The sequence below is a fragment of the Lemur catta genome, chromosome 3 (assembly GCF_020740605.2).
Source record: "Lemur catta isolate mLemCat1 chromosome 3, mLemCat1.pri, whole genome shotgun sequence".
Lineage (NCBI taxonomy): Eukaryota > Metazoa > Chordata > Mammalia > Primates > Lemuridae > Lemur > Lemur catta.
The window spans coordinates 52,271,335-52,286,250 of record NC_059130.1 but is presented as its reverse complement, the minus strand read 5'-3'; the positions used below and the strand labels follow the sequence as shown (position 1 = coordinate 52,286,250).

The 14,916-nt window shown below is 43.6% G+C and overlaps 1 pseudogene; it reads right to left on the bottom strand.

Annotated features, from left to right (window-relative positions):
• Positions 1 to 3,746: 3,746 nt before the first annotated feature.
• Positions 3,747 to 6,039, bottom strand: LOC123634834 (annotated as a pseudogene).
• Between the last annotated feature and the right edge of the window lie 8,877 nt (positions 6,040 to 14,916).

Sequence of the window (14,916 nt, the reverse complement as noted above, 5' to 3'; positions counted from 1 at the left end):
TTTTCATATCTACAGATACTTCCTCCACTGAAGTCTTGAACCCCTCAAAGTCATCTATGGGGGTTGAAGTCAGCTTCTACCAAACTCCTGTTAATGTTGGTATTTTGACTTTCTGTGAATCACAAATGTTCTTAATGACATCTAGAATGGTGAATCCTTTCCAGAAGGTTTTCAATTTACTTTGCCTTGATTCATCAGAGGAATCACTGTTTATGGTACCTATAGCCATACAATAATAATATTTGAATAATATTATTTGAATAATAATATTTGAAAGTCAAAATGACTCCTTAATCCTTGGGCTGCATAATGAATGTTGTGTTAGTAGGCAGGAAAACAACATTAATTTCTTTGCACAGCTCCATCAGAGCTCTTGGGTAACTAGGTGAATTGTCAATGAACAGTAATATTGAAAGAAATCTTTTTTTCTGAGCAGTAGGTCTCAATAGTAGGCTTAAAATTTTCAGTAAACAATGCTGTAAACAGATGTGCTGTCATCCAGACTTTGTTCTTCCATTTATAGAGCACAGGCAAGGTAGATTTAGCATAATTCTTTAGGGCCCTAGGATTTTCAGAATGGTAAATGAGCAATGGCTTCACCTTAAAGTCACCACCTTACATTAGCCCCTAATGAGAGAATCAGGCTGTCCTTTGAAGTTTTAAAGCTAGGCATTGACTTCTCCTCTCTAGCTATGAAAGTCCTAGATGACATCCTCTTCCAATAAAAGGCAATTTTGTCTACACCGAAAATCTTTTGTTTAGTGTAGCCACCTTCGTCAATTATCTTAGCTAGATCTGGATAACTTGCTGCAGCTTCTACATCAGCACTTGCTGCTTCACCTTGCACTTTTAAGTCATGGGGATGGCTTCTTTCCTTAAGCTTCATGAACCAATCTCTGCTGGCTTCCAACTTTTCTTCCGCAGCTTAATCACTTCTCTCAGCCTTCATAGAATTGGAGAGAGTTAGGGCCTTCTTCTGGATTAGGCTTTCACTCGAGGGAATGTTGTGGCTGATTTGATCTTCTATCCAGGTCACTCAAACTTTCTCCATATCAGCAATAAGGCTGTTTCCCTTTCTCATCATTTGTGTGTTCACTAGAGTCGCACTTTTAATTTCCTTCAAGAATTTTTCCTTTGCATTCACAACTTGGCTAACTGTTTAGTGGAAGAGGCCTAGCTTTTGACCTTTCTTGGCTTTTGATGTGCCTTCCTCATTAAGCTTAATCATTTCCAGATTTTGATATAACGTGAGAGATATGCAACTCTTCCTTTCACTTGAGCACTTAGAGGCCATTGTAGGGTTATTAACTGGCCTTATTTCAATATGATTGTGTCTCAGGTAATAGGAAAGGGAGAGAGACAGGAGAACGGCCAGTCAATGGAGCAGTCAATAAATACACTGTATTTATTGATTAAGTTCACCATCTTATATGGGAACATTTCATGGCATCCCAAAACAAATATAACAGTAATATGAAAGATCACTGATCACTGATCACCATAACAGATGAAATAATAATGAAAAAGTTTGAAGTATTTTGAGAATTACCAAAATGTGACAGAGACATAAAGTGAAGACATGCTACTAAAAAAGTGGTGCCAGGAGACTTCCTTGACACAGGGTTGCCACAAACCTAATCAAAAAGATTTGAAATCCAAAATGCTTCAAAATATGAAACTTTCTGAGCACTGACATGATGCTTAAAGGAAATGCTCATTGGAACATTTTAGATTTCAGATTTTTGGATTAGGGATGCTCAACTGGTAAGTATAATGTAAATATTCTAAAATCTGAAAAAATCTGAAACCCAGAACATGTCTGGATAAGGGATAGTCAATCTGTAGTAGCCACTGTGTGAGCTTGCCTGCCCTATCCCGCTGTGTGTTCAACAGGGTAATCCGCTTCCTCTCGTGCACCATCTACTTTCCAGCAGCCACCCCCTCCACATCAGTAAGTGTACCTTTCATGCCATCTGGCATGCTGCAGTGGAAAGGTCATTGAATTTGGAGTAAGTAGATGTAGGAACTCATCCCGGCTCTGTTGGCAACTAGGTATATGACCTTGGACAAGTCATGTATTGTTTTTCTCAGCCTCAGGTTTTCCATCTGTAAAAGGGAGGGGGAGTTGTTAGACTAAAATTAGTGGTTTTAGATATGCTTTTGTTACCAAAAACTCGGCACTTGTCCATGAGGCCGAAGAAGAACAAGGAGAAGTGGTTTGAGGAGAAAGGAAAGAGAGTTTACTTTGTTGGCAAAGGAGGAAATATGGTAGATCTTCTTGTCTCAAAATCCCAAATTTCCTGAACATTCGCAGAAATACAGAACTTTTAAAGGATGGCTTCTCAGCTTCAGGCAATTACAGTTGATAATTCTGATCCTCCCATCTCCACTGAAGACAGTCTTGTAACCTCTGCCCAGGATTTCCCTTTACCAGGTGCGGCTGAGCCATCTCTTGTAGCACAAATAAACAAAAGACCTACCTGCCCCTCCCAACCACTGGCCTGAGGCAGGGATGCAGGCTTTAGAGACAGAAAATATTTTTGCCATTTTTTCCAGGCCATTCTGTCTGTTACATCTGGGGTTAAGAGGCAACAGGTGGAATTGGGGCCTGGACCTTTCCTTTAACCAGAGCAGTTCTGTCTCTGTGTGTTTCGTTTGTTTACACATCTTGGTAATATTTAGTTTGAACAAAGGGTACCTCAGTTAAAACCTGTTTGAAAATCCCTGGCTGAGATGAATTATAAAATCCTTTTCCTCCTATTATCTCAGGAACCAGTTCCTCATTTGTTAGTAAGAAAAAGGCTGTGCTGGTCTTCTGAAAAGGATTATTACCTGCTGGGAAAATTTCTCTCCCTTTAGTTGTCTTAAAATCGAAGTCTAATCGTAGGTCCAGTTGGTTCTCCACACTGACTTGATGTGTACAATCCTGGCTTGTTTGTATTTTTATTGTCTTTTTAACCTTTGCTCATTCAGCTCATGCTGAGATTTGCTAGCTGATTATAAAACACAGCTCTGGGGGACGTCATCTTGGAGATCAGCTGCTGGTCCAAGAAGTCGGAGGCAGGTCCAAACATGCCTTTTGTAAGTTGAGTGGGAAGAGCAGTGCTGGACATTGGCAGGATTCATTTGAACACTCACCATTTAGAAAGTATTTGTTGAAAAAGAAAATTAGGATGCAAACTAAAATTCAGTGCATTTGAGTATAAAAGAAAAAAAAGCATTTATTGGGTACCTACCACATGTGATGTGCTGCAGTAGGGAGTAAAAAACAAAGACTACACCGTCGTTGTCTTCTCTAGAGTCTGTGGATCAGAAATCTTCTCAGAAACAATTAAATTAGCTTAAAATTTGAAGGTTCCTTAAGTGTTTGGTTCCTATTGAAAATAAAAAGAGAACTTGTGAGCCATTTGACCTTCCTTTTGTAATCTTCAAAGATAAATTTATTTCAGACCTGCTTTTTGTGACCTAACTCTGAATTTTGTACATTAACAGTTCAATGGATAGAAGATACATTGCAAATTCTGTAATAACTGTTATTAGTAATGGATTTGGTATTTTATTTTTTAAAATGAAACAAATTCATTTAGTTTTATTTCTTAAAATGAAACAAACTCTCCAAGAAGCGTGGACCCTTGCCTCTATGCTTTCCCATGTGCTGTTCACTCAATCTGGAACATTCTTCTTTCTGTCCTCATATCCCCTTCTTGTAGTGGTTTTTTTGTTTTTGTTTTATTTTATTTATGTTTTTAGTTAACCAGTGATTTTATTGCTGGGGTACGTAGACAAATTGATGCATCCAGGGCAGAGGCTGTGGATGACTCATACTGCCAATTGGGAGGGAGAACCCGCTTGTCTTATAATATTGAGCCAATCAGTGAGTTTCAGCTTTCTGTCAGAATCAGATGGAATTTAGAATACTTATCCTTCCCGTTCCTTTCAAGATGCTTTCAAACAGCAACTGCTTTCTTCATTAAATGGTAAAGATCCACAGGAAGACCAGGAGCAAGTCCTTTGGACTTAAGGATTCTCAAGATTTTATTGCCTAACACAAAATGTACTTGTGCAACACATGTGAGTCCCTCAGGATCACACTGATTTGTGAAGGAGTTGAGCCCTCTTGGCCGGTTTGTAAATCTGCTCCTTCATGTCATCAGGCATCAACTTCAGCCAAGAGAGGAGGACTTTGTGGTGATAGGGCAGAGCCGACTGGGGTAGGCCCTTTCCAGGAGTGTGTGCACAACCCTTGATGGTGGTGGTCAGGCAGCAAAAAACCCCTTCCTGTGGTAAAGTGATTTTTAAAGTCCCGGTCTAGGGTGCGAATCCTTTGGGAAGCCTTTCCAAGTCTGAGTTATGCACCCCTCTTGTGTTCTCCTAAAACATCTTGTACTTACCCTTGCTATAGGGAACACTTACACTTTATTGCTGCAGTCCCCAACCCCCGGGCCGCAGACCGGTACTGGTCCATGGCCTGTTAAGAACCAGGCCCCACAGCGGGAGGTGAGCAACAGGCCAGCAAGGGAAGCTTCATCTGTGTTTACAGCCACTCCCATCACTTGCATCATGGCCCGAGCTCCACCTCCTATCAGATCAGCAGCGGTATTAGATTCTGCATTATGGTGAGTTGTGTAATTATTTCAGTATATATTACAATGTAATAATAATAGAAATAAAGTGCATGATAAATGTAATGTGCTTGAATCATTCCTGAATGCTCCGCCCCCACCCCCAGTCCATGGAAAAATTTTCTTCCAGGAAACCAGTCCCTGATGCCAAAAAGGTTAGGGACCTTTGTGCTGCTTTATTGTATTGGTCTGTTTCATTATTGAAACAGTCTTTTGTACTAACTGATGCATTAGGATTTACTGAGTACTAACCATAGACACACTTTAAATATATGGATTCACTTAATCTTCTCATCGCTATGACGTAGGTACTGTTATTGTCACCATTATACAGAGGGGAAACCAGGATACACAAAGTTAAGTGACTTGCCTAGGGTCATGTAGCTAGCATGTGGTAGAGCTGGGCTTCTGATCCATGTAGTGTAGCTCCAGGGTGTGTATTCTTAAGTATCCTGCTATTTCCAATACCAGGACAGCCTTGCTGACGGTGTATCCCAGGCTTAACAATTTGTTTGGCACTTGGAAAGCAGTAATGCTTACTTGGAAGAATAGACGAAGCGTGACCCTCACCTCCAAGAACTTTCTGCATGGTGGCTTGGCCACAGAGAACTGATACAAGGTTAGAGGCACAGACTTAGGGCTGAGCACCTGGGAGGAGGGAGAAACTTACACTGTGTGGGAGCTGGGGGCCGACCCCGGTGGGCTCAACATTCCCCACTAAGGAGCTGGTGTCTCAGCCAGACAGTGACCACCCTCTCTGGTTGTGTCAGGACAACCTGGAATGTCTCTTGTTCTGAATCTTGAACAAGATGACCTCAATTTTGAGAGAAATATTACATATTTCATTTGTAGAAGCCTATTAAAAACAAAAACAGAATCTTTCCCTCAATGCCAAAGAGTGAAGAAATTAAACTTGCAATGCCATCTGAACAGTGGAATTTCTGAAGCACAGAGAAAGAGCAACTTATTTTTTAAAAGGATTTTGAGTCTAAAGAGCTTGCGTGGAGGAAGCTTTCACGAGCCGCCGCAGTGCCCTGCCGCAGGCACGCAGACGGACAGGACAGAGTGTCAGCAGAGGTTGGCTGAGGAGAGCTGCAGGGAAGACCCCTGCCTGTCCTGCCGCTGTGTCTTCCAGAGTGCTGGCGATGGATGAGACCTTTATGAGAGCTGCTAGCATTCACAGGTGTCTTCAGCAGCACTCATGCATACATGTTCAGATGGGCTTTCGTGTACAGATTACATACATTTGGCAGGGACGTCAGAGCATTTTGCTGTACCGGAGTCTGTGCTTGGTCTTGCCCTGCTTCCTGAACACGCCAGACTCCTTCCCTGCACACGGGTCCCTTGCCTCTTCCCCTTCCCCTGGACCTTCCAAATCCTTCTCCCTATCCCGTAGAACCTTACTAAGTAACTCCATTGCTCGCTAATCTCCCAATATTTGGAAATGCTACATTTGTAATTTCCACATAAATGGTAAAGGCAGTATTATATGACACCCTCTGACGTTAGATTTTGGGGTTTGAGACCTGCTTCTGGCCGGGCACAGTGGCTCACACCAGTAATCCTAGCACTCTGGGAGGCCGAGGTGGGTGGATCACTCGAGGTTAGGAGTTCGAGACCAGCCTGAGCAAGGGTGAGACCCTGTCTCTACTAAAAATAGAAAGAAATTATCTGGCCAACTAAAAATATATATAGAAAAAATTAGCCGGGCGTGGTGGCACATGCCTGTAGTCCCAGCTACTCGGGAGGCTGAGGCAGTAGGATTGCTTGAGCCCAGGAGTTTGAGGTTGCTGTGAGCTAGGCTGATGCCATGGCACTCACTCTAGCCAGGGCAACAAAGCGACACTCTGTCTCAAAAAAAAAAAAAAAAAAAATCTGCTTCTGCCAATTTCCTGGGCATGACACTTAACCTCTCTGAGCCATCAGTTTCCCATATGTAAAGAGGACACGAATAATAGTTTTTGCTGTATGGGGTTATTATAAGGATTAGCTAAAGAAATACACGTAAATTAGTTGGCACAGTGTCAGGTGCACATGTAGCCCTCATGGGCCAATCCTGTAGAACAGGGCCCCCTATCTCCCCTACCCCCCTTGCTTCTGGGTCCTGGTGGTGTCCCAGTAGTGGCTTTGGAGTAGGAGATGGCCTTGTCACCCACCACATACAGCAGACACAAACACAGTGAAGTTGGACAGGGGGTGAAGTTACTAATCTAGTGTTTATGTCCCTTGGTTATGGGGAGGAGCCTTCTGGGCTACAGAATAGAATGTGCTAGAGCAGCTTAATCACTGGCTTATTTATTAACCAAGTCAGGGAGAGTCTGGCTGAGGACCCTAATTTATCTTTGGGGCATTAACCTTTATTCACCCTATTCCCTGCCTCATCTTGATCCTTAAGTTTTTTTTTTTTTTTTAATTCAAGAGACTGAGGCCAACTCAAACAGAACAGAAAGGTTCATTGGCCCAGAGCTGGCAGGGGCACCTGAGAACCTGCCTATCCATCCAGCTGCCATCTATTCTCATGTGTCCTGAAGGTGCCCCAGCTTGCTGGTACTTACTCCTCCCCAAAGCAGGCCGCAGGAATTATTTTTTTGTGAGATTAAAAAGTAACTATTCCGAAGTTCTCACTATGCGTAAGCAAAATCTCACTGAGGCAGAGATAGCTCAGGCCCAAAGTGAGTCACTGGAGTTTCTGCTGCCTCATCTCCAAGCGTGTGCTGCCAGGGCAGGAAGAATCAGCAGATCTGAGGTGTGGGGATTCTTGGAGGTTGTGTCTGCCACTGTGGTCAGGGGCAGGCCAGTCTTTGCAAGGGGATTTTTGTTTTTACAATTCTGAGTTCTCAGTTGTTTAATCAAAAGTAGCTGGAACAATGGAGTGGCGGGTGGGGTGACATGAAAAGACATAAATTCTGGACTGTGGGATCAGGATTTGGTCTTGCTATAAGCCCCATAACAATGGTTCACGGAGAAATTCTTTAAAAAACATAAGCTCCATGGCTCTGACATTTCCAGGCTGTTAACAGTCGCTAGGCAGGCACTGTGCTGTGTGTTTGACAGGCATTGTTTTGTTCTCATAACAACCCTTGAAGGTGGGCAGATGCGCAGCTGAGCTGCAGAGAGGTTGATAACTGGCCCAGAGTCAAATAATCAGAAAGTGGCAGAGTTAGAACTTGAATGCAGGTCTGATGCCAAAGGCTGTGCATTTAATAGAACAGAGGGAAAATACCAAGAGACCGTCTCCTTTTCCCCTAGTTCAGTGAACTCCGTCGGAATAGATATGCTCCCTTCTTCCTTGTAACACAGCCGGCAGCCTCTCAGCTCCAGCATCTTAGGAAGGGGCCGTGGATTTGCCTCCAGTATGGAAGTCTCTGGGAGGGAGAGTGAGGCCGGTGACACAGCCCAGCACCATGGGGCTGGTTATTGCCTGGTCTTGGCAGAAGTAAGATCCAAGCAACATCTGTACTGTGGGAAACAAGGTGTGGGGAAGCATATGTGCTTCCTGTCAAAGGAAAGTTACCTGCTCAGTCTAGATTTGACTGTAAAAAGCACCAACCACAAGAGCCTTCATGAGATTTTGCCTTGTGACCCAGAATGTGAATGTTTGATGCAAGGAGAGTTTGTTTTAGGCAGGATAATTTGGGCTGGGCTGTCTCCAGGGCTGAGGTCAAGGTTGGGTGTAGCCCAGCCTATGTGCTTTTCAGATAGGCCAGCTTCTCTCCTACTTCTCCTCCCAGGACCTCAGCGAGCACACAACCCAGCCCTTTATTTTACAGGCTCTGAGGAGATTCAGGCCCGAGAGCAGACGGGATTTGCCCAGAGTCACAGTGGTTTGGTGAGGTGTCAGAGCTAGAACTCCCACCCTCTGGTGCACTTTCCCCTGCCGTGCCAGGGCTTGTAACTCCTACTTGTTCCTGGTACATGGACACATTCAGAACTTTGGATGGGGATCTGCAGTCTCAGCGACATTTTAGTAAGCGCAGCTATTTGTTTTGCCACCATCTTGCCCCCAAGAACTGTGTGGAGCTTCCAGGCGAGCCAGTGAGAGCACAGCCTGCAGATGGTCCGTGCCTGACTGGAGGGTGCCTGAAGGTTAGGCCAGGCCAGCAGTTTACTCATTCAGCAAATGTTTATGGAGCCTTTTGCCCAGAACTAGAGGCAACCAGGGTAAATACTGTAGCCTTTGCCAGCAAAAATGCTAACAGTCTGGTGGGGCTATGGACACATAATCAGGCAGCCATTCTTCAAAGTGATACTGCCTCTGCAGATGACCCCAGGGTGTTCCGGAAGCCAAGCTGATGGCATCTAACCCCGGGGGTGCTCAGGGAGGACCTTCGCAGTGGGTAATGCAGCTGGGAAGCAAAGAATGAGCCAAAGGGCCAGTGTGGGTTGAGGGGTTCCAGATTGGAGAGCTGACAGTTTGGGGACCACACCTAGTTTAGTGCCTGCTACAAGAGACAAAAGAGGGATGACATGATGCTGAAGAGGAAGTCAGTGCCAGGACACATAGGTCTCAATGGAAACTTTGGACATTGTCGTGGGAGCAGTGGGGTGTGAGACCTCGGCTCCATCTCTCGCCTGCAACCTAAGCACGTGTGAGAGAGAGACACTTTGTATCCCATGGTGCCTGCCCACAGAGGAAGGTGTTTTTCTCAGAACTCTGTAGGCAGAGCAAGTTCAGGGCCTTTATGCCGGAGATGATAGCGAACACTGGCACTCCATGCTGGCCCACCAAGCCAGCTTTTGCCCTTGGATGTGATTTGGTTCCAGAAATGGAGCTAGGTAAGCTCCCATGCACCTTGCTGCTTTGTGCTTTGTTCCCTGCTACAGGTCTTGACAGGCACTAGATGACATCATTGTGGACTCGTGTCACCAGCCACACTGCAGAGAAGGGCTCTCAGTTCTTGAAAGCTGTTGCTGCATCCTGTGCACTTTTTTTTTGTAATGGGATTATCTTCTTGTAAGTTATTATTATGTAAGTAATATATGTTCCTTATAAAAAAGTGAAACATCCCAGAAGTGTATACTACAGAAAGTGGAATTTCCTGCCTCCCCTCACAATCCCATTCCCTTTCCCCTCAAAACCATTATTCTTCCAGACTTTAAAAGAAATGCACATGTATGTCCAGACATTTCCTGTTGCAGTGTCCTTCACCCAAGTAAAAACAAGCCCTCAAGACCCTCCAGTTCTTTCTGGAAGTTCCCCAAAGGGTGCCTTCTGGGCATCCTTAAGCCTATATGTTGGTTACAGCTTCATATGGCAACTTCTCTGCTTCTCTTCTCCTGTGTCTGCTCCCACTCTATGTGTCTGCTGCTCACGGAAGCTTGGAGAAGTTTGTGGGAGCCAAACACCAAAGTCCCTGCCATAGGTACTGTCTCCAAGTGTCTCCTAGGTCTCCAGTCCTTGGTTGGCAGAGTTGGATGGTGGGTTCCAGCCAGAGGTGGGGAGGGGGCCAGCTGCTCATTGTGTGCAGTGCCCTTTGTCATCTGGGTCCCCCAGTCTGCTCTGCTCAGATCCTGGAGCTCATGAGGTCTCTACTGAGTGGTCCCCATCACCCTCTGCTGCTAACGCATCTTGTAGGCAGCCTCAGAACCTGGGCTCAGGGGCCGGAAGCTGCCCTCCCTCCTCCCGGGGTTCTTTCCCTTCTCTGCTCTGCCCGCTCACACACAGAGGTCTCTTCTCTCCCGTCCTTTGTTGTCAAAGAGTTTAATTTGTAGAAGCTTCTATATATTATGAGCATGAACCTTTTATTTATTTATATTGAAGATACTTGTATCAGTTTATCTTTGACATTGTAGTGGTATTTTTTTGTTCTTAAAAAATTTCAAAATTCTACTTAGTCAAGTCTACCTAATTTTTCGTTTATGACCTCTGTGTTTTGTGCTCTTCATAGAAAGGGCTTTTCTTCCCCAAGATTATAATGATATTCTATTCTAGTAATGTAGGAGTTTTATATTTAAGTTAAACTCTTTCATCTGTATGGAATTTGTTCTTGTGAGTTTCTGTGGTAAGTGGACTTTCTTTAAAATTCCCCGTAGAGTTAGGTGTAGAAGCTAAAAGCCAGAGGAGAGATGGACTTGGGGGCTTATGGCTGCCCCAGGGGTGGGGATGGGGGAAAGCACAGGGGATGGGGGAGCTCCTTGGCTGAAAACACAGATGATGGTGCTCTTGGCCAGCATGGAGGCCCATCTGCTTCCTGCATACAACGACTCTCAAACCTTGTGTTTTTAGAGCCAGCCCTTCCCTTGTGATTTAATTCAGGCTTTGGAGGTTTGGAGAGACGTGTTCAGGGCTGCATTTTGCTGCGTGCGGGCACAGGCTGAAGAATTACTGGGGACCATGAGGGTTGAGTTTCAGAGAGGGCCAGGACTCTCCTGTCCGCAAGGCCCCAGCCCCACCCTGGCAGGGTAGGCAAGGAACCATGCAGTTCTGGGCTGCACTGGGACCCATGGCATCAAGGGCACCTTCCACGGCTCCTGGCTACCACCAGAAATGACAGTACCTCAGTGCCTGGCACCTGTTGGGGCATCAGAAATTGTTATTTACTGAGTTGTTAGAAAATCATTAGGAAGGAAGTGGGAGTGTCCAGAAAGATGATGGCCCAAACAAGAGAACTTTAATGGCAGTCCGTGTCGGGGAGGTGACATCCATTCATTCATTCAGCATATGTTAGTTGAATGCCTACTATGTGCTAGGCACTTTTCTAGGACAATAAGCATGTTGTTTTTCCAATAACAACTAATTTGATTCTCTGACATCAGCTGGGTGTCCTGCAACTCCATTCAATTCTGACACTAACCAGAGTTAATGCAGACCACACAGGTTGAGGGCTCAATCCCACAAAACTGCTCCCCCCACTTCTGATGCCAGCTGTAAATGGGGTCCCCAGGCTATCTGAATTTCTGCCTGGCTGACTAAAAAATCTAGGGTTCCCACAATCCCCTTCCTGCAAGTTGTTGGCTAGAACAACTGACAGAACTCAGGTACTTATTATAAAGGATATAAGTCAACAGCCAGTTGAGGAAGTACACAGGGTGAGGCCCGGTAGAGTCCAGCGGATCAGGGTGCATTCCCAGCATGCGGAAGTGCTAAAAAAAACCTGGAAGCTCCCCAAGTCCTATTGTTTAAGGCTTTTATATGGGGTTTCATTACATAAGCATGTTTAGTTAAATCATTGGCCAATGGTGATTAAACTCAATCCCCAGAGGGTGGGGGTGGGGCTGAACGTTCCTGGCACCTAGCCCTCATCCTGAAGCTGTTTGGGGGCCATCACAAGTCACCTCATTAAATTCAGGTTTGGGCAAAAAGAGGTTTGTTAGGAGTAACAAAAGACACTTCTATCACTAAGGAAATCCCAAGGGTTTTAGGAGCTCTGGACCAGGAACTGGGGACAAATACTAAATATATATATATTTTTATTGTACCACAGTAAGATATTTGCCCTTGTGGAGCTTATAGTCTGGTGGGAGAAAGCACCCAATACAAAGAGTAATAAGTTCTCTGATATGCTGGAAGGTGACAACTGCTATGGGAAAAAAAGTAGAGCAGAGTAAGAGGGTTGGGAGTACAGGTGGGCAGGGTGGCAAATGTATAGCAATTTGAAATTTGTCTCACGTGAGAGCTAATTTAGTTTTAGAAAGAACTCAAGTACAGTCATGTGCCACATAACATTTCAGTCAACAGTGGACCACTTATATGATGGTGGTCCCATAAGATTATAATGGAGCTGAAAAATTGCTATCACCTAGTGACATGGTAGCTGTGTGACGTCATAGCGCAATGCGTTACTCAGGTGTTTGTGGTGATGCTGGTGTAAACAAACCTGCTGGGTCACTAGTATAAAAGTCTAGCACATACAATTATGTACAGTACATAATACTTGATGATAATAAATGACTATATTATTGATTTATGTATTTATTACACTATACTTTTTAACATTATTTTAGAGTGTACTCCTCTACTTATAAAAAAAAGTCAATTAACTATAAAATAGCCTCAGGCAGATCCTTCAGAAGGTATTCCAGAAGAAGGCATTGTTATAGGATATGACAGCTTCATGCATGTTATTTCCCCTGAAGACCTTCCAGTGGGACAGAATGTGGAGGTGGAACACAGTGATATTGATGATCCTGACCCTGTGGAGGCCTAGGCTAGTGTGTGTGTTTGTGTGTGTGTGTGTGTGTGTGTGTGTGTGTGTGTATGTGTGTGTGTCTTAGTTTTTAACAAAAATGTTGAAAAAGAAAAAAAAATTAAAAATAGAAGAAAGCTTATAGAATAAGGATATAAAGAAAGAAAATATTTTTGTACAGCTGTACAATGTATTTGTGTTTTAAGATGTTATTACAAAAGAGTGAAAAAATTTTGAAAAGTAAAGTAAAAAAATGACAGTAAGATAAGGTTAATTTATCACTGGAGGAAGAAAAAATTTAAAAATAAATTTAGAGTAGCTTAAGTATACAATGTTTATAAAGTCTACAGTAGTGTATGGTAATGTCCTAGGCCTTCACATTCACAAATTCACTTACCACTCACTCGCTGACTCCCCCAGAGCAACTTCCAGACCTGCAAGCTCCATTCATGGTAAGTGCCCTATATAAGTGTAACATTTTTTTAAATCTCTTATGCTATATTTGTACTGTACTCTGTCTATGTTCAGATATATTTAGATACACAAATATTAATACTTACCACTGTGTTCCAATTGCCTGCAGTATTCTGCACAGTATCATGATATACAGGTTTGTAACCTAGGAGCAACAGGCTATACTAGCCTAGGTGTGTAGTAGGCTGTACCATCCAGGTTTGTGTGTAAGTACATTCCATGATGTTCCCACAACAATGAAATCACCTAAGGATGCATTTCTCAGAATGTATCCCATTGTTAAGCAATGCACAGCTGTGCTGTGTTTGATGCAGGATAGAATTATTAAAAGAAGAGACATGAAGGCAGGATAAGAAATAAAGCATATAGTTGAAAAAAACTGCCTTGATTCATTATTCCTATTCTAAAAATGAGTTCTATTTTAGTTGTATAGCTTCAGGCAAATACCAGCACTTACTCTGAATTAGGTTTAGAGTTAATTTGAGGCAAGATTAAAATAAAGAACTGAACAAAAATCTGGCACAGTAATATGATGTTTTGGTCATGTCATCTGCTAGGACAAGAAGAACATTAAATAGATGTCTTAGTCTGTTTGGGCTACTATGACAGGATTCCATAGACTGGGTGACATATATAAACAACCCAAATTAATTTCTCACAGTTCTGGAGGTTGGGAAGTACAAGATCAAGGTGCTGCAGATGTGATGTCTGCTGGTTCAAGGACAGCCATCTCCTCACTGAGTCCTCACATGGCAGAATCGGGGAGGGAGCTTTCCAGGGTCTCTGTTATAAGGGCACTAGTCCCAGATTGGCATTCATGACCTAATCACCTACCAAAGGCCCTACTTCCTAAAACCATCACATCGGGGATAAGTTTTCAACATATGAAGTTTTGGGGGAAAGCAAACATTCAGCCCATAACAATAGGTATGGAAGAAGTCCCATTATAAGTGAGATCTGTGAGGCCAACCCTGAAGACCTAGAATGGCAGAATTTATCTTTTCTTCCCTCTTTCACAAAGCTGGGTGTTGACATTGTTCAGACACTGCACTTACTTGTTTCTGTAGGAAAAGCTTCAAACAAACTCTGAAGCTTATCAAAACATGGTACATTCCTCAGATAACTGTGTTAATCTTCTTGAAGTGAATGTTATGACTAGGATCTACAGAGCCTTTGAACTGCGGGTGACTTTAGGAGATATTTGGTCATGTACTTCAACTCCTCATTTTATACGTGAAGGAACTGCCCAAAGCCAGTACACAGGGTTCATGAGAATCAGGTCTCCTGACTTTTTTTTGTTTTTTTTGAGACAGAGTCTCGCTTGGTTGCCCTGCATAGAGTGCAGTGGGGTCATCATAGCTCACTGCAACTCAAACTCCTGGGCCCAAGTGATCCTCCTGCCCCAGTTTCCCAAGTAGCAGGGACTATAGGTGCCCACCACCATGCCCAGCTAATTTTTCTATTTTTTGTAGAGATGGGGTCTTGTTCTTTTCTTTCTTTCTTTCTTTTTTGAGGACAAGGAAAGAGAAGTTTATTAATTTGCCAGCAAATGAGGAGGTTGGCAGATTCCCATCTTAAAGTACCAATGTCCTGCTTCTGAGTAGAAGTGCAGAGCTTTTAAAGGGGCTGGTTCTGATTGATCCCATTTTCACTGAAGACAATCTTGTGGCCTCCACCTGGACAATTCCCTTGAG